The following is a 20,240-nucleotide window of genomic DNA, read 5'->3' on the forward strand; positions in this document are numbered from 1 at the left end:
TTAAACGCTGAAACTGGCACAAAAGCTGGCGTTTAACTCCAAGAACAGCCTAAGCACGAAAAAGCTTCAATGCTCAGCCCAAGCACACACCAAGTGGGCCCCGAAAGTGAATTTCTGCACTATCTGCACTTAGTTACTCATTTTCTGTAAACCCTAGTTACTAGTTTAGTATAAAAACTACTTTTAGAGGTTTATTTAACATCTTTGGACGTTTAGTCCTGAGAGCTTTATGCCATTTTGTACACGTTTGGAGGCTGGCCTCACGGTCATACCTAGACCTTTTTCACTTGTGTATTTTCTACGGTGGAGTTTCTACACCCCATAGATTAAGGTGTGGAGCTCTGCTGTTCTTCATGAATTAATGCAATTACTACTATTTTCCATTCAATTCACGCCTACTTCTTCTTCAAGATATACTTTCGTACTTAATTCAGTTAAGTCAGAATGAAGGGGTGACCCGTGACAATCACCCAATCTTCGATACTCGCTTAGCCAAGGTCGCGTGCCTGACAACTACAAAGCGATCTACATGATGTTCAACATAGTCATTGGACGCCAGCTGGAGTATATTCTCTTAGGTTTCTAATCTAAGATTAGAACCTTCGTGGTATAGGCTAGAATTGTTGGCAGCATTCCTAGGATTCGGAAAGTCTAAACCTTGTCTGTGGTATTCCGAGTAGGATCCAGGATCCGGAAAGTCTAAACCTTGTCTGTGGTATTCCGAGTAGGATCTGGAAAAGAATGACTGTGATGAGCTTCAAATCTGCAAATGTGGGGCACAAGTGACAGTGTGCAAAAGGACAATGGTCCTATTCCGACGCTAGCGGGAACTGACAGATGATTAGCCCTGCGGTGACAGTGCAGATGGATTTATTTTCATCCGAGAGGATCATACAGCTTGCCATGGAAGGAGGTAATGCATGGTTAGAAGAAGGAAATAGGAAAGCAGAGGTTCTGAAGCAACAAAGCATCTCCAGACGCTTATCTGAAATTCCTACCTATGAATTACATAAGTATTTCTATCCTATTTTATATTTTATTTATATTTTAATTATCAAAACCTTATAACCATTTGAATCCGCCTGACTGAGATTTACAAGGATGACCATAGCTTGCTTCAAGCTGACAATCTCCGTGGGATCGACCCTTACTCACGTAAGGTTTATTACTTGGACGACCCAGTGCACTTGCTGGTTAGTTGTGCGAAGTTGTAAAAAAGAGTTGAGATTACAATTGTGCATACCAAGTTGTTGGCGCCATTGAGATCACAATTTCGTGCACCAATTCACAACAGCACTTAAGCTTACACCAAAGGAGACATTTTATACTGTAGCTTTATTCTTGAACTTGCCAAACTAGTCAAGCAATTACCACCACTGATCCTTATTCTAATGTCTACCATGTTGGACAACTACTTTCTATTTCAACCCTTTTTCTCTTATTGACTCAAAAAGCAAAAGGGACAAGACATAACCTTTAAGTTGATGAGGATGAAAACAAGCACTTAAACCAGAACACTTTACAGACATCAAAATTTACACTAATGAAACTAATTAGCAGGGTACACATAAACTTCCAATCTAGAATATTTCAAAGCAAAGCGAATTAAGTGACAATACAACCTCTTGGTTGTATCTTCCAGCTTTCCTTTTGTCATCACCATTCATAACTTCTGCATTTCCTTTGGTGCATGATGTATGATTCTTTCAAGAGGTCGAATACTTCCCTGCATAATCATTGGAAGTTGCTTGTCCTCCAAGCACTTGAGAGATGGTTAGAATGCATGTATGCTTGTGATTTTCTGAACATAAGTTGGTGTAGGGACACCAAACTTAGTTTTCTGCCTACTTCTATACGCAGTAGAATAAATACATGCATGAAACGTCAAGTACTTTATTATGAAAGTAAACCATGAACTAGAAAACAAACTAGGAACTAGAAACTAAACAACTGTTGAGTAGTTTCTCTGATTGTTTGGAGCTGAGAACTAGTCATGCTGAGGGTGTAATGTGATCTTAATGAAATCTATGGTGTAACACCAAACTTAGAATTACACATTCACCCTTAAATTTCTTTAGTGTGCAACACCAAACTTAGCTCCTTGCAATGCAGAGGAATCTACTAAACTTTCTTATTGAAACAGTAAAAGAAAAGAAAACTACCTTTGGTTGGGTTGCCTCCCAACAAGCGCTTGTTTATTGTCATTAGCTTGACGTCTTTCATCCTTGTTCATCCTAGTTCATGAATGCTTTCCTCTTTGTTCCAAGGTCCTCCCAGGTAGTGCTTGGCTCTGTGACCATTTGCTGTGAATGTGTCCTTTGTAGCTTCATTAAGAAGTTCAAGACTCCCATAAGGTAGGACCTTTGTCACCAAGTAGGGGCCAGTCCATTTGGACTTGAGTTTACCAGGAAAGACCTTGAGCCTAGAGTTATATAAGAGCACTTTTTGTCCTGGTTTGAAATCCTTTTTCAAGATTTTCTTGTCATGCCACTTTTTAGCTCTCTCCTTGTATATCTTAGCATTCTCATAAGCTTCCAATCTGAATTCTTCCAGTTCATTGAGTTGCAACAGCCTTCTCTCTCCTGCTGCTTAAAAATCAAGATTGAGAAGCTTAGTGGCCCAGAAAGCTTTGTGTTCAAGCTCCACAGGAAGGTGACAAGATTTGCCATAGATTAGCTGAAATGGTGACTTCCCAGTTGGAGTTTTGAATGCTATTCTATATGCCCACAGAGCATCATCCAATTTTCTTGCCCAGTCTTTCCTTGTGATCTTCACTGTCTTCTCTAGAATTTTCTTCAGCTCCCTATTTTCCAATTCAGCTTGGCCATTAGTCTGAGGATGATATGGTATGGCTACTTTGTGAATTACTCCATATTTGTGAAGCAGCTTTTCCATCTGTCTATTGCAAAAGTGGCTGCCACCATCACTAATAAGGCCTTTAGGTACTCCATATCTAGTGAAGATGTGTCTCTTAAGAAATTGAAGAATGATGAGCGGATAATTTATACGCTTTTTGGCATTGTTTTTAGTATGTTTTTAATAGGATCTAATCACTTTTAGGGATGTGTTCATTAGTTTTTATGTTAAATTCACATTTCTGGACTTTACTATGAGTTTGTGTGTTTTTCTGTGATTTCAGATATTTTCTGGCTGAAATTGAGGGACTTGAGCAGACATCAGATTCAGAGGTTGAAAAAGGACTGCTGATGCTGTTGGATTCTGACCTCCCTGCACTTAAAGTGGATTTTCTGGAGCTACAGAACTCGAAATGGCGCGCTTCTAATTGCGTTGGAAATTAGACATCCAGGGCTTTCCAGCAATATATAATAGTCCATACTTTGGCCAAGAATTGACGATGTAATCTGGCGTTCAACGCCAGCCTTCTGCCCAAATCTGGCGTCCAGCGCCAGAAAAGGATCCAAGACCAGAGTTGAACGCCCAAACTGGCACAGAAACTGGCGTTCAACTCCACAAATGGCCTCTGCACGTGCTACACTTAAGCTCAGCCCAAACACACACCAAGTGGGCCCCGGAAGTGGATTTATGCATCAATTACTTACTCATGTAAACCCTAGTAGCTAGTTTATTATAAATAGGACCTCTTACTAGTCTTTTTGACCATCTTTGGATTACCTTATGATCCTTTGATCATGTTTTGGGGGCTGGCCATCTCGGCCATGCCTGGACCTTCACTTATGTATTTTCATACGGTAGAGTTTCTACACTCCATAGATTAAGGTGTGGAGCTCTGCTGTTCCTCAAAGATTAATGCAAAGTACTACTGTTTTCTATTCAATTCTTCTTATTTCGCTTCTAAGATATCCATTCGCACCCAAGAACGTGATGAAGGTGATGATTATGTGTGACACTCATCATCCTTCTCCCTTATGAACGCGTGCCTGACAAACACTTCTGTTCTACATGAATTAAGCTAGAATGAGTATCTCTTAGATCTCCTAACCAGAATCTTCGTGGCGTAAGCTAGAATGATGGCAGCATTCAAGAGAATCTGGAAGGTCTAAACCTTGTCTGTGGTATTCTGAGTTGGATTCAATGATTGGATGACTGTGACGAGCTTCAAACTCGCGAGTGCTGGGCGTTAGTGACAGACGCAAAAGGAGGGTGAATCCTATTCCAGCATGATCGGGAACCGACAGATGAATAGCCGTGCCGTGACAGGGTGCGTGAGCATATTATTCACTGAGAGGAGGGGATGTAGCCACTGACAACGGTGATGCCCTTGCATAAAGCCAGCCATGGAAAGGAGTAGGACTGATTGGATGAAGATAGCAGGAAAGCAGAGGTTCAGAGGAACGAAAAGTATCTCCATTCGCTTATCTGAAATTCCTACCAATGATTTACATAAGTACCTCTATCCCTATGTTATTATATTAAATTCGAAAACACCATTATCACTTTATATCCGCCTAACTGAGATTTACAAGGTGACCATAGCTTGCTTCATACCAACAATCTCCGTGGGATTCGACCCTTACTCACGTAAGGTATTACTTGGACGACCCAGTGCACTTGCTGGTTAGTTGTATCGAAGTTGTGACAATTATGTATTGAGATCAGAGCACCAAGTTGCTCACGTTGCCGGGGATTGTTTGAGCCTGGACATCACAATTTCGTGCACCAAGTTTTTGGCGCCGTTGCCGGGGATTGTTCGAGTTTGGACAACTAACGGTTCATCTTGTTGCTCAGATTAGGTAATTTTCTTTTTATTTTATTTTCAAAAATTTTTCAAAAATATTTCTAAAATTTTCTCATCTGTTTTCGAAAAAAATAAAAATGTTTTCAAAAAAAAAATTTTTTTTCAAAAATCTCTCATCTGTTTTCGAAAAAAAATTAAAAAAATGTTTTCAAAAATTTTATTTAAGATTTTTAAGAATGAATTCTAGTGTTTCATGAAGCATGTGAAGCCTGGCTGGCTGTAAAGCCATGTCTAAATTTATTTGGATTGAGGCAGCAATTTGTTATCAAGAGCAAGCTAGTTGTTGCTAATCCACCTGCTACTGTTCCTGATCTACATGCTAAAGCTTGGCTGGCCATTGGCCATGTCTAGTGTTTTGGACTGAAGCTTTCATTGAAAGCTTGGCTGGCTAGTGAGCCATGTCTAATTCCTGGACTGAAGCTTTAGACTAACATGGCAAGATTCCTGGAATTCATATTAAAAATTTTGGAATCCTTATTTTTTCTTTTTCACATTATTTTCGAAAAAATCCAAAAAAAATTAGAAAATCATAAAAATCAAAAATATTTTTGTGTTTCTTGTTTGAGTCTTGAGTCACATTATAAGTTTGGTGTCACCTGCATATGCATCCTGCATTTTTTTGAAAATATCATGCATTCATAGTGTTCTTCATGATCTTCAAGTTGTTCTTGGTAAGTCTTCTTGTTTGATCTTGATGAACTTTTGTTTTGTGTCTTTTCATGTTTATCATATGCATTCTTGAATTCTTAGTGCGTAAGCATTAAAGAATTCTAAGTTTGGTGTCTTGCATGTTTTCTTTGCATTAAAAATTTTTCAAAATTGTATCTTGATGTTCATCATGACATTCAAAGTGTTCTTGGTGTTTATCTTGACATTCATAGCATTCTTGCATGCATTCATTGTTTTGATCTAAAAATTTCATGCATTGCATAATTTTCATGTTTTTCATAAAAATTCAAAAATCAAAAAAATATCTTTCCCTTTTTCTCTCCTCAAAATTCGAAAATTTGGATTGACTTTTTCAAAAATTTTTAAAATCAAGTTGTTTCTTATGAGTCAAATCAAATTTTCAATTTGAAAATCTTATCTTTTTCAAAATCTTTTTCAAAAATCAAATCTCTTTCAAAATTCTTAGTTATTTTCGAAAATTCAAAAAATATTTTTCAAAAATCTTTTTCTTAATTTTTTTCACAAATTTTCGAAAATAACATAATCAATTAATGTTTTGATTCAAAAATTTGAAGTTTGTTACTTGCTTGTTAAGAAGGATTCAAACTTTAAGTTCTAGAATCATATCTTGTGATTTCTTATGAATCAAGTCATTAATTGTGATTTTAAAAATCAAATCTTTTTCAAAACTAATTTCAATCATATCTTTTCAAAAATATCTTCTCATCTTATCTTTTTCAAAAATATCTTTTCAAAATATCTTTTCTAACTTCCTAACTTCTTATCCTTTTCAAAATTTGTTTCAACCAACTAACTAACTTTTTATTTGTTTCTTAACTTTTTCAAAACTACCTAACTAACTCTCTCTCTCTAATTTTCGAAAATATCTCCCCCTTTTTTCAAAAATTTCTTTTTAATTAACTAATTATTTTTATTTTTATTTCAAAAATTTTCGAAAAAAAAAAATTCTAACATTTTTCAAAAACCATTTTTCAAAAATCACTAACTCTTTTTCAAACTAATTTTCGAAAATTATCCCTCCCCCATCCTATTCTATTTATTCATTCATATCCTAACATCTCATTTTACCTCTCTTCCATCCTCACAGATGTGTTTCTTCCATTATATTACATTCTTTGTCTCCCCATCTTCTTCCACTCACACAGGAATCCCTATACTGTGGTATAAAGGATCTCCATTATTATTATTATTTTTCTGTGCCTTCTTCTTTGTCATATGAGCAGGAGCAAGGATAAGAACATTCTTGTGGAAGCAGATCCAGAACCTGAAAGGACTCTGAAGAGAAAATTAAGAGAAGCTAAAATACAACAATCCAGAGATAGCCTTTTTGAAATTTTCGAACAGGCAGAGGAGATGGCAGCCGAAAATAATAATAATGTAAGGAAGATGCTTGGTGACTTTACTGCACCTAATTCCAATTTACATGGAAGAAGCATCTCCATTCCTGCCATTGGAGCAAACAACTTTGAGCTGAAACCTCAATTAGTTTCTCTGATGCAGCAGAACTGCAAGTTTCATGGACTTCCATCTGAAGATCCTTTCCAGTTCTTAACTGAATTCTTGCAGATATGTGATACTGTTAAGACTAATGGAGTAGATCCTGAAGTCTACAGGCTCATGCTTTTCCCTTTTGCTGTAAGAGACAGAGCTAGATTATGGTTGGATTCTCAACCTAAAGACAGCCTGAACTCTTGGGATAAGCTGGTCACGGCTTTCTTAGCCAAGTACTTTCCTCCTCAAAAGCTGAGCAAGCTTAGAGCTGATGTTCAAACCTTCAGACAGAAAGAAGGTGAATCTCTCTATGAAGCTTGGGAAAGATACAAACAGTTGACCAAAAAGTGTCCTTCTGACATGCTTTCAGAATGGACCATCCTGGATATATTCTATGATGGTCTGTCTGAGCTATCAAAGATGTCACTGGACACTTCTGCAGGTGGATCCATTCACCTAAAGAAAACGCCTGCAGAAGCTCAAGAACTCATTGACATGGTTGCTAATAACCAGTTCATGTACACTTCTGAAAGGAATCCTATGAGTAATGGGACGCCTATGAAGAAGGGAGTTCTTGAAGTTGATACTCTGAATGCCATATTGGCTCAGAATAAAATATTGACTCAGCAAGTCAATATGATCTCTCAGAGTCTGCATGGAATGCAAGCTGCATCCAACAGTACTCAAGAGGCTTCTCCTGAAGAAGAAGCTTATGATCCTGAGAACCCTGCAATAGCAGAGGTAAATTACTAGGTGAACCTTATGGAAACACCTATAACTCAACATGGAGAAATCATCCAAATTTCTCATGGAAGGATCAAAAGCCCCAACAAGGCTTTAATAATGGTGGAAGAAACAGGTTTAGCAATAGCAAGCCTTTTCCATCATCAACTCAGCAACAGACAGAGAACTCTGAACAAAATGCTTCTAATTTAGCAAATCTAGTCTCTGATCTATCTAAGGCCACTGTAAGTTTCATGAATGAAACAAGATCTTCCATTAGAAATCTGGAAGCACAAGTGGGCCAGCTGAGTAAAAGGATCACTGAAATCCCTCCTAGTACTCTCCCAAGCAATACAGAAGAGAACCCAAAAGGAGAGTGCAAGGCCATTGACATAAGTGCCATGGCCGAACCTGTAAGGGAAGGAGAGGACGTGAATCCCAAGGAGGAAGACCTCCTGGGACGTCCAGTGGTCAATAAGGAGCTTCCCTCTGAGGAACCAAAGGAATCTGAGACTCATCTAGAGATCATAGAGATTCCATTGAACCTCCTTATGCCCTTCATGAGCTCTGATGAGTATTCCTCTTCTGAAGAGAATGAGGATGTCACTGAAGAGCAAACTGCCAAGTTTCTTGGTGCAATCATGAAGCTGAATGCCAAATTGTTTGGCATTGATGCTTGGGAAGTTGAACCTCCCTTGTTCATCAATGAACTAAGTGATCTGGATCAACTGACATTGCCTCAGAAGAGACAGGATTCTGGAAAGTTCATATTACCTTGTACCATAGGCACCATGATCTTTAAAGCTCTGTGTGACCTTGGTTCAGGTATAAACCTCATGCCCCTCTCTGTAATAGAGAAACTGGGAATCTATGGGGTGCAAGCTGCTAAAATCTCACTAGAGATGGCAGACAGCTCAAGAAGACAGGCTTATGGATAAGTAGAAGATGTATTAGTAAAGGTTGAGGGCCTTTACATACCTACTGATTTCATAGTCCTGGATACTGGAAAGGAAGAGGATGAATCCATCATCCTAGGAAGACCTTTCCTGGCCACAGCAAGAGCTGTGATTGATGTTGACAGAGGTGAAATAGTCCTTCAATAGAATGAGAACTCCCTTGTATTCAAAACTCAAGGATCTCCCTCTGCAACCATGGAGAGGAAGCTTGAAAAGCTTCTCTCAAAGCAGAGTCAACCAGAGCCCCCACAATCAAACTCTAAGTTTGGTGTTGGGAGGCCACAACCAAACTCTAAGTTTGGTGTTGAACTCCAATATCCAAACTCTAAGTTTGGTGTTGGAGAGTCTCAACAAAGCTCTGCACATCTGTGAGGCTCCATGAGAGCCCACTGTCAAGCTATTGACATTAAAGAAGCGCTTGTTGGGAGGCAACCCAATGTTTATCTAATTCTTATTTTTATTGTTTTTCATGTTTTCTTAGGTTCATGATCATGTGGAGTCACAAAATAAACAAAAAAAATCAAAAACGGAATCAAAAACAGCAGAAGAAAAATCACACCCTGGAGGAGCATCTGTCTGGTGTTCAAACGCCAGAACAGAGCATAGTTCTGGCGCTGAACTCCCAGAATGGGAGCATCCTGGCGCTGAACGCCCAGAACAAGCATGGTTCTGGCGTTCAACGCCAGAAATGGTAGCAAAGGGGCGTTGAACGCCCAAAATGGGAACCAACCTGGCGCTGAACGCCCAGAGTTGTGTGCAAGGGCATTTTACATGCCTAAATTGGTGCAGGGATGTAAATGCCTTGACACCTCAGGATCTGTGGACCCCACAGGATCCCCACCTACCTTCACTCACTCTCTTCTCTCTTCTCAATCATCCTCTATTCCCAATAAACACTCATCCCTTCTGTCTTCCATTTACCACTCACACCCATACACCCACTACCTTCAAAAATTCAACATCTCTCTCCCACCCAATCCCACCCATATGGCCGAATACACACTCCCATCCATCTCCTCCATATCTTCTTCTTATTCTTCTATTCTTTCTTCTTTTGCTCGAGGGCGAGCAACATTCTAAGTTTGGTGTGGTAAAAGCATAGCTTTTTTGTTTTTTCCATAACCATTGATGGCACCTAAGGCCAGAGAAACCTCTAGAAAGAGGAAAGGGAAGACAAAAGCTTCCATCAAGAGTCTATAGCTCAGTGGTAGAACATTTGACTGCAAATCAAGAGATCCCTGAGATACCTCAGGGGATACATTTTCTTCCACACAATTATTGGAAGCAACTAAGGGTGGAACATCAAGAGCACTCCATCATCCTTCATGAAATCAGAGAAGATCTAAAACCAATGAAGGAGGAGCAACAAAGACAAGGAAGAGACATAGAAGAGCTCAAGGACATCATTGGTTCCTCAAGAAGGAAACGCCACAATCACTAAGGTGGATTCATTCCTTGTTCTTGCTTTCTCTGTTTTTCGTTTTCTATATTATGTGCTTATCTATGTTTGTGCCTTCATTACATGATCATTAGTAGTTAGTAACTTTGTCTTAAAGTTATGAATGTCCTATGAATCCATCACCTCTCTTAAATGAAAAATGTTTTAATTCAAAAGAACAAGAAGTACATGAGTTTCGAATTTATCCTTGAACTTAGCTTAATTATATTGATGTGGTGACAATGCTTCTTGTTTTCTGAATGAATGCTTGAACAGTGCATATGTCTTTTGAAGTTGTTGTTTAAGAATGTTAAATATGTTGGCTCTTGAAAGAATGATGACTAGGAGACATGTTATTTGATAATCTGAAAAATCATAAAAATGATTCTTGAAGCAAGAAAAAGCAGCAAAGAACAAAGCTTGCAGAAAAAAAAAAAGAGAAAAGCAAAAAAATATGCGAAAAAAAAAATAGAAAGAAAAAGAAAAAGCAAGCAGAAAAAGCCAATAACCCTTAAAACCAAAAGGCAAGGGCAAATAAAAAGGATCCCAAGGCTTTGAGCATCAGTGGATAGGAGGGCCTAAAGGAATAAAATCCTGGTCTAAGCGGCTAAATCAAGCTGTCCCTAACCATGTGCTTGTGGCATGTAGGTGTCAAGTGAAAACTTGAGACTGAGCGGTTAAAGTCAAGGTCCAAAGCAAAAACAAAGAGTGTGCTTAAGAACCCTGGACACCTCTAATTGGGGACTTTAGCAAAGCTGAGTCACAATCTGAAAAGGTTCACCCAATTATGTGTCTGTGGCATTTATGTATCCGGTGGTAATACTGGAAAACAAAGTGCTTAGGGCCACGGCCAAGACTCATAAAGAAGCTGTGTTCAAGAATCATCATACTGAACTAGAAGAGTCAATAACACTTCGAAATTTGAAGTTCCTATAGATGCCAATCATTCTGAACCTCAATGGATAAAGTGAGATGCCAAAACTATTCAAGAGGCAAAAAGCTATAAGTCCCGCTCATATGATTGAAGCTCTGTTTCATTGATAGTTTGGAATTTATAGTATATTCTCTTCTTTTTATCCTATTTGATTTTCAGTTGCTTGGGGACAAGCAACAATTTAAGTTTGGTGTTGTGATGAGCGGATAGTTTATACGCTTTTTGGCATTGTTTTTAGTATGTTTTTAATAGGATCTAATCACTTTTAGGGATGTTTTCATTAGTTTTTATGTTAAATTCACATTTCTGGACTTTACTATGAGTTTGTGTGTTTTTCTGTGATTTCAGGTATTTTCTGGTTGAAATTGAGGGACTTGAGCAGACATCAGATTCAGAGGTTGAAAAAGGACTGCTGATGCTGTTGGATTCTGACCTCCCTGCACTCAAAGTGGATTTTCTGGAGCTACAGAACTCGAAATGGCGCGCTTCCAATTGCGTTGGAAAGTAGATATCCAGGGCTTTCCAGCAATATATAATAGTCCATACTTTGGCCAAGAATTGACGACGTAAACTGGCGTTCAACGCCAGCCTTCTGCCCAAATCTGGCGTCCAGCGCCAGAAAAGGATCCAAGACCAGAGTTGAACGCCCAAACTGGCACAGAAACTGGCGTTCAACTCCACAAATGGCCTCTGCACGTGCTACACTTAAGCTCAGCCCAAACACACACCAAGTGGGCCCCGGAAGTGGATTTATGCATCAATTACTTACTCATGTAAACCCTAGTAGCTAGTTTATTATAAATAGGACCTCTTACTAGTCTTTTTGACCATCTTTGGATTACCTTATGATCCTTTGATCACGTTTTGGGGGCTGGCCATCTCGGCCATGCCTGGACCTTCACTTATGTATTTTCATACGGTAGAGTTTCTACACTCCATAGATTAAGGTGTGGAGCTCTGCTGTTCCTCAAAGATTAATGCAAAGTACTACTGTTTTCTATTCAATTCTTCTTATTTCGCTTCTAAGATATCCATTCGCACCCAAGAACGTGATGAAGGTGATCATTATGTGTGACGCTCATCATCCTTCTCCCTTATGAACGCGTGCCTGACAAACACTTCTGTTCTACATGAATTAAGCTAGAATGAGTATCTCTTAGATCTCCTAACCAGAATTTTCGTGGCGTAAGCTAGAATGATGGCAGCATTCAAGAGAATCTGGAAGGTCTAAACCTTGTCTATGGTATTCTGAGTAGGATTCAATGATTGGATGACTGTGACGAGCTTCAAACTCGCGAGTGCTGGGCGTTAGTGACAGACGCAAAAAGAGGGTGAATCCTATTCCAGCATGATCGGGAACCGACAGATGAATAGCCGTGCCGTGACAGGGTGCGTGAGCATATTATTCACTGAGAGGAGGGGATGTAGCCACTGACAACGGTGATGCCCTTGCATAAAGCCAGCCATGGAAAGGAGTAGGACTGATTGGATGAAGATAGCAGGAAAGCAGAGGTTCAGAGGAACGAAAAGTATCTCCATTCGCTTATCTGAAATTCCTACCAATGATTTACATAAGTACCTCTATCCCTATGTTATTATATTAAATTCGAAAACACCATTATCACTTTATATCCGCCTAACTGAGATTTACAAGGTGACCATAGCTTGCTTCATACCAACAATCTCCGTGGGATTCGACCCTTACTCACGTAAGGTATTACTTGGACGACCCAGTGCACTTGCTGGTTAGTTGTATCGAAGTTGTGACAATTATGTATTGAGATCAGAGCACCAAGTTGCTCACGTTGCCAGGGATTGTTTGAGCCTGGACATCACAATTTCGTGCACCAAAGAACAATTGGTGCATCATAGGTAGTTGTTGCTATGGCTTCTACCCACTTAGAGACATATTCCACTGCTACCAGTATGTACTTGAAAGAGTATGATGGGGGAAAAGGTCCCATGAAATCTATACCCCAAAGATCAAACAGTTCTACTTCCAAAATGATGTTTTGAGGCATTTCATTCCTCTTTGTCAACCCTCCAGCTCTTTGACATTCATTGCATTGGTGTACAAACTCCCTGGCATCTTTGAATATAGTTGGCCAATAGAATCCACTTTGAAGCACTTTAGCTGCTGTTCTTTCTGGTCCAAAATGTCCATCATAAGGTGAACCATGACAGTGCCACAATATGTCTCTCATCTCATTTTCAGGGATACACCTTCTAATCATCCCATCTGGACACCTCTTGAACAAGAATGGCTCATCCCACAAGAATTTCTTGGCTTCATTGCACAGCTTCTTCACTTGTTGCTTGGTGAACTCTTGAGGAATCTTCCTTCCCACCTTGTAGTTTGCAATGTCAGCAAACCAAGGAGCTTGCTGTATTTAAAGAAGGTGTTCATCTGGGAACCTTTCATTCACTGGTTGTGGTATATTTTGGTTGGCTTCTTGTGGTAATCTTGACAAATGGTCTGCCACTTGGTTCTCATTTCCTTTCCTATCCTTCACTTCAATGTCAAATTCTTGTAGCAGCAACACCCACCTAATAAGCCTTGGCTTTGAATCCTGTTTAGATATAAGATACTTGAGAGCAGCATGATCAGTATATACTATAACTTTTGAACTAATTAAGTATTGTCTAAATTTATCAAATGCTTATACAATTTCCAAGAGCTCTTTCTCAGTGGTGGTATAATTCTTCTGTGCCTTATTCAACACCTTACTTGCATAGTATATAACATGATGCAACTTGTCTTTCTTTTGCCCCAATACAGCACCAATTGCAAAGTCACTTGCATCACACATGAGTTCAAAAGGTAATTCCCAATGTGAGGGTGTGATGATTGGTGCTGTAGTGAGTTTTCTTTTTAAAGTTTCAAAGGCATGCTTACAATTGCCATCAACGATGAAAGGATTGTCAATCACTAGCAAATTGCTTAGTGGTTTAGCTATTTTTGAAAAGTCTTTGATGAATCTCCTGTAAAAACCAACATGTCCAAGAAAACTTCTTACTGCTTTCATATTAATGGGTATAGGAAGCTTTTCTATGATCTCTATTTTAGCTTTATCAACTTCTATACCTTTGCTTGAAACTTTATGCCCAAGAACTATCCCTTTAGGAACCATGAAATGGCATTTCTCCCAATTTAAGACTAGATTAGTTTCTTGGCATCTTTTCAAGACAAGAGTTAAATGATGCAAGCAGGTATCAAATGAATTGCTAAAGACAGAAAAATTATCCATGAAGACTTCTAAAATTTTTTCCACCATGTCAGAAAATATAGAAAGCATACACCTTTGAAAAGTTGCAAGGGCGTTGCATAGCCCAAAGGGCATCCTTCTTTAGGCAAAGACTCTGAATGGACATGTGAAAGAGGTCTTCTCTTGATCCTTAGGATCTACCATTATTTGATTGTACCCAGAGTACCCGTCTAGGAAGCAATAATATGCATGGCCAGCCAATCTTTCCAGCATCTGGTCAATGAAGGGGAGAGGGAAATGATCCTTCCTTGTGGTATCATTCAGTCTCCTATAGTCAATGCACTTTCTCCACCCTGTCACTATCCTTGTGGGAATGAGTTCATTCTTCTCATTGAAGATGACGGTCATGCCACCTTTCTTTGCCACCACTTGAACTGGGCTTACCCAAGAACTGTCAGAGATTGGGTATATGATTCCAGTATTTCATAGTTTTATTACTTCTTTTTGAACCACCTCCTTCATGGTTGGGTTAAGTCTTCCTTGGGGTTGTACTACAGGCCTTGAATCCTCCTCCAGCAAAATCTTATGTATGCAGATGGCAGGGCTTATGCCTTATCATCTACGTTTAAGGAAGAATTGATGATTACTGGGAGGGTCTCTTCTTCTCCAAGAAATGCATACTTGAGATGTAGATGGAGAGGCTTTAGTTCTTGCTTTGGCATTTCCAATGTCTTGCCTTCAAAGGAGACTTCAGCTACTCTTCCTTCTATGATAGCTTGTTCTACTTCTATTTCCTCTTCTTGTCCCTCCTGGTTATTGGCTTCAAGTAACTCCCCTTCCACTTCTTCTATCATTTCCACCCTCATGTGCTTTTCCTTCTCAGGGGGATATTGCATGGCCTTAAAGACATTGATGATCATTTGCTCATTGTGCACTCTGAGGGTCATCTCCCCTTTTTTCACATCAATGATAGCTCTTGCGGTTGCTAAGAAAGGTCTACCCAAGATGATTGAGTTGTGTCCTTCTTCTTCCATGTTCAAAATGACAAAATCGGCAGAAAAGATGAATTCTCCAATCTTTACCAATAAGTTCTCCACAACCCCATTGGGTATTTTGAGTGATCTATCTGCCATTTGAAGTAACATTCTGGTGGATTTGACTTCTTCTATTGCAAGCTTTTTCATTAGTGAGAGAGGCATCAAATTGATGTTGTCACCTAAGTCACAGAGAGCTTTTTCTAAGGTCATACTGCCTATGGTGCATGATATGATGAAACTCCCAGGATCTTTGAGTTTTGGTGGGAGACCTTTCTGGATCACAGCACTGCACTCTTGGGTTAAGACCACAGTTTCCTTCTCATTCCAGCTTCTCTTCTTATTAATGAGTTCCTTGAGGAACTTTGCATAGAAGAGCATTTATTCCAATGCTTCCGCAAGGGGAATATTGATTTTCAGCTTCTTGAAAACCTCAAAAAACTTGGGAAACTATTGATCTTTGAGCTCTCTTTGCACTCTTTGAGGGTATGGTAGAGCAGGAGTGTAAGGTTTCACCTCCTTCCTCTGTTCTTGTGAATGCTTTTCCCTGAACTGCTTTCCCTCCTTTGAGGTTTGTGACTTTTCATCCTTCTTCTTGAGCTCTTCCTGGCCCTTCTCTTCAATTGCCACCTCCTTATTAATGCCAACCTTATCATCCTTCAATGTTTTGCCACTCCTGAGTTGAATTGCCTTGTACTCTTCTTTGGAATTTGGAATAGTATCACTTGGGAAAGTGTTGGTTGGTCTTTCTGGCTGTTTGGACAATTGGCCTATTTGTCTTTCCAGGTTTCTCAATGAGGCTTCATGGTTTTTATTAGCTAACTCTTGATGTTTCATCATCTTCTCCATCATCATCTCTAAATTGGAGATTCTTTGGGATTCTTGGGAAAGTTGTGGCTGAGTGTGAGATGAAGATGGTTAGTAGAAATTATTTTGGTTAGTTGATGGGTTGTGGGGTGGATAGAAGTTAGGAGTGGGGTAGTTGTTTTGTGATTTTTTGTATGGATTCTGGTTAGCTTGCTGATGATTCTGGTGGTTTATGTTACGGGAGTTGTTTTGGTTGGAGTTCCTCTGCCATGAATTTTGATTCTGGTTGTCTCTCCACCTTTGATTGGGATAGTTCCTCCAAGAGGAGTTGTAGGTGTCTCCATAAAATTCATTCTGTCCACCACTTTGGTTGTGCATGTAGTTCACTTGTTCTGGCTGCTGCTCTGACTTCTTCATTCTGCCCCCCATCCAGCTGATGGTTGATTTGTAGTCCTCACTACTTCTATTTGAAGATCATCAATCCTCTTAGCCATCATCACCATTTGCTGCTGGATTTGTTGATGCATCACTTTGTTTTGTTCCAAGATAGTGTCGACACCTTCCAGCTCCAACACACCTTTCCTTTGAGCTGGTTGGCGTCGCCTTTGATGACCATAGAAGTATTGGTTGTTGGTTACAGTGTCTATGAGATTTTGGGCTTCCTCAGCTGTCTTCATCAATTGTACTGACCCTCCTGCTGAATAATCAAGGGCTTCTTGAGCTTTCAGTGTTAATCCTTCATAGAAATTTTGAAGTCTATCCCATTCATTAAACATCTCTGGTGGACACTTCTTAATCAAGGCTTTGTATCTTTCCCAGGCATCATACAGTGATTCTCCATCTATTTGAGTGAATGTTTGCACTTCAGTCTTTAATCTAATGATCCTCGGAGGTGGTAGAATTTGGCTAGGAATTTGCTCACTAGATCTTCCCAATTGTTGATACTTTCTTTGAGGAATGACTCTAGCCATTGAGAAGCCTTATCCCTCAAGGAGAATGGGAATAGTAGCAGTTTGTAGATGTCTGGATACACTCCATTTGTTTTGACAGTTTCACAAATCCTCAGAAAGATGGATAGGTGTTGGTTTGGATCTTCAAGTGGACCTCCTCCATAGGAACAATTGTTCTGCACCAGAGTAATAAGTTGAGTTTTGAACTCAAAGTTGTTTGCATGAACATTGGGAGTGAGTATATTGCTCCCACAGTTTCTTGGATTGGGGAAGGTGTAAAAAGCTAGAACTCTTCTTTGAGGTGGGCCATTGGCCACTTCCTCTGGGGGATTAGGGAGATTTCCCTCCATCTCTTGGTCTTCCTCTTCTGACTATTCTTCTCCAATAACACCTTCCCCTCTTGCTTCTCTTCTTCTTCTAAAAAATATTCTCTCTGTCTCAGAATCGAAGGAGGTTAATTCACCTCTTCTTCCTCCTGGCATACAACACACACAAAACCAGAAACCAAAACAAAGCACTCTACTGCTAGAGTGAGGTTAATTGTTAGCTTAAAAAAAATCTCAAACAGTTAGTATGCTTAACAAAAACAAAGAAAAATGCTTAATCTAGATTATCACCTACTTGATCATTGTCAATCTAAATCAATCCCCAGCAACGGTGTCAAAAACTTAATGAGGGAAAAATAATTTCATACAAATTAACCGGCAAGTGAACCGGGTCGCATCAAGTAATAATAACTCACAGGAGTGAGGTCGATCCCACAGGGATTGATGGATTAAGCAACTTTAGTATGGTGATGAATTTAGTTAAGCTAATATTGGTGATTTGAGTAGAATTGAACTAACAGAGAGTAAATTGTAAGAAATGTAAATTGCTGAAAGTAAATTGACTGAAACTTAAATGGCAAGGAACTTAAATTGCTGAATCTTAAAGTGCAAAAAATCTAAAAGAGCTGAAACTTAAATTACAAGAAATGTAAACAACTAAATCTCAAGATGCAGGAAAGTAAATTTGTAGAATCTAAATTATGAAGAAACTTAAATTGCATGAATTATAAAGGGGATCGGGTGCATAGATTCAAACAGCAAAACAATTCAATTGAAAAATTGAATCAGAAAAGTTTGAAATGAAGAAAATTATAGAAATGATTCATCAGGGATTGGAGATACTACAATCCTCCATGAATCAATTTGGTCTCAACTCCTTTCTCAATTATCTATGTAGATCTATGACGGATTGAAATTGATTGGATCCTAATTCCTTGGCAATCCAATCTCTTTAATCACAATCAATATGCCAATTCCTTGATCTAATTGTCATGAGAAGAGTTAGAGCACATTCTCTTATCCATTAGCCACACAAATTCTCAAAACTTCAATTCCTCCTGAATAGTGTTGGTAATGAGAATTGTGAAGGATAGAGCTTCAGATCTAATTCAAGTGATTCTCCTTCCGAGGCTCACACAAGCATTCAATTGAATTCAACCCCCTTCCGAAGTGAAGAATTCTAGATCAAAATAGAAGGTATCCAATAGCTACAAAAATGAATTGAGAAGAAGAAGAATTTCATTGATTCATTGGAATTACAATAGAGCTCCTCCTCCTAATGAATTTGGGGTTTAGTTCCTTATTGCTCAAGTAAAACCAGAAACTAGAATTTACAGAAAAGAATATAGAAGGAAAAACTTGGAAAAAAAAATTTTACTAAGATCCACTCTGCTAACTACCTCCCACTACAATTTCCTACTTCACTCCCCTTTTGAATCAAATTCTTCTCCATTTATACGCCTTCAATTGAGCCTTCAGAGCCTTGGATTGGGACTCTTGATCCTTGTTGGGATTGATTGAGTTGGCGCCAAATACAATTGAGGAGAAGAGTGTGCCAATTATATTTTTCTGGTATTGAAGTTGGAGTCAACGTTTTAGGCCCAACGTTGAGTCAAATGTTCCTGTGAAAAATTGGTTTCTGGTTCTGTCATTCACATTTGACTCAACGTTGGAGGGCCAACGTTCGCCTATCCACGCATACGCGTGACTCATGCGTACGCGTGAAAGCTGTGATTTTGCCTTTCGACGCGTACGCGTACTCCATGCTTACGCGTGCATTGCTTTTTTTTTCCAATTTACGCGTACGCGTTATAGACGCGTGTGCGTCGATTTCAGTTTCCCAACTCCAAATTCTGGGCTTCTCATTGCGGACGTTGAAGGTAGCGTTTGAGGCAACATTGGACCTCCAACGTTCGTTATGTCACGCGTGCGCGTGAATGGTCAATTTTGCCATTTCAAACGTGCCGTTACTCATGCTTACGCGTGGATTAGGAAATTTTCCACTTTCACGTGTACGCGTCATCGATGCGTATGCGTCACCCAAAAATTTTCTGGCTCCAGAATTGAAAACCATCGAAGATGTTGGAGATAACGTTGGACCCCCAACGTTCTCTCCAACGCCATACCAGCATTCTGTAACTTCCCACGTTTGAGGCAACGTTGGATTACCAATGTTGCCCTCAATGTTGGCACCCAATTCTTCTCTACAAAAATGTTGCCTTCAATGTTGGTGGATCAACGTTGCATCTTCCTCTCTTCTTCTATACTCTTTGCTCTGTTTCTTCTTCTTCTTTTTGGCCTCATTCCTCCTTGATGCACGGAAAACTTGTCTCATAACAAATTTCCTTCGGCAAGTGTACCGAATTTGTCGTCAAGTAAAAACTCACAATAGAGTGAGGTCGAATCCCATAGGGATTGATTGATCAAGCAACTTTAATTAGAGGAATGTTCTAGTTGAGCGAATCAGAATTTGAGTTGAGAATTGCAGAAAATTAAATGGCAAAAAAGTAAATAACAGAAAAGTAAATGCTAGAAATAAGAGCTGAATGTAGATGACGGAAAGTAAATTGCGGAATCTTAAATGGGAATGGGGAAATTGCTCATAAAAGTAAATGACAGAAATTAAAGAGAATGGGTAAGATCAGAAATGGGGAGTTCATTGGGCTTAGGAGATGGTGCATTCTCCAGATCAATTTCATTTTCATCTCTTCCTCAATCAATGCACTCATTGATCTCCTTGGCAATCTTAAGTGATCGAATTACAATTTCTTGTAATTCAATCTCTCAAATCTTGATCAATAGCCAATTCCTTGGTCAATTGCTCATGAGAAGAGATGAAGTATGGTCACTGATTATACCACATGCATTTCCCAAATCAAGTGTTGAGAGGATTATAGTCACATATCCATCCAAACCCAATTTGGTCCAGCATGAGAAAGTATTTCTAGCATGATCTCTTCATTCCTCT

The 20,240-nt window shown here is 39.2% G+C and overlaps 1 non-coding gene across 1 annotated transcript; it reads right to left on the reverse strand.

Moving 5' to 3' along the window:
* Positions 1–7,156: 7,156 nt before the first annotated feature.
* On the reverse strand, positions 7,157–7,264 carry LOC148567110 (small nucleolar RNA R71). The gene has a single exon (XR_015882567.1). It is a non-coding gene; the product is annotated as a small nucleolar RNA R71 (small nucleolar RNA).
* Positions 7,265–20,240: the final 12,976 nt, after the last annotated feature.

The sequence above is a fragment of the Arachis ipaensis genome, chromosome B4 (assembly GCF_059453495.1).
Source record: "Arachis ipaensis isolate K30076 ecotype BB chromosome B4, ASM5945349v1, whole genome shotgun sequence".
In the NCBI taxonomy this organism is placed as follows: domain Eukaryota; kingdom Viridiplantae; phylum Streptophyta; class Magnoliopsida; order Fabales; family Fabaceae; genus Arachis; species Arachis ipaensis.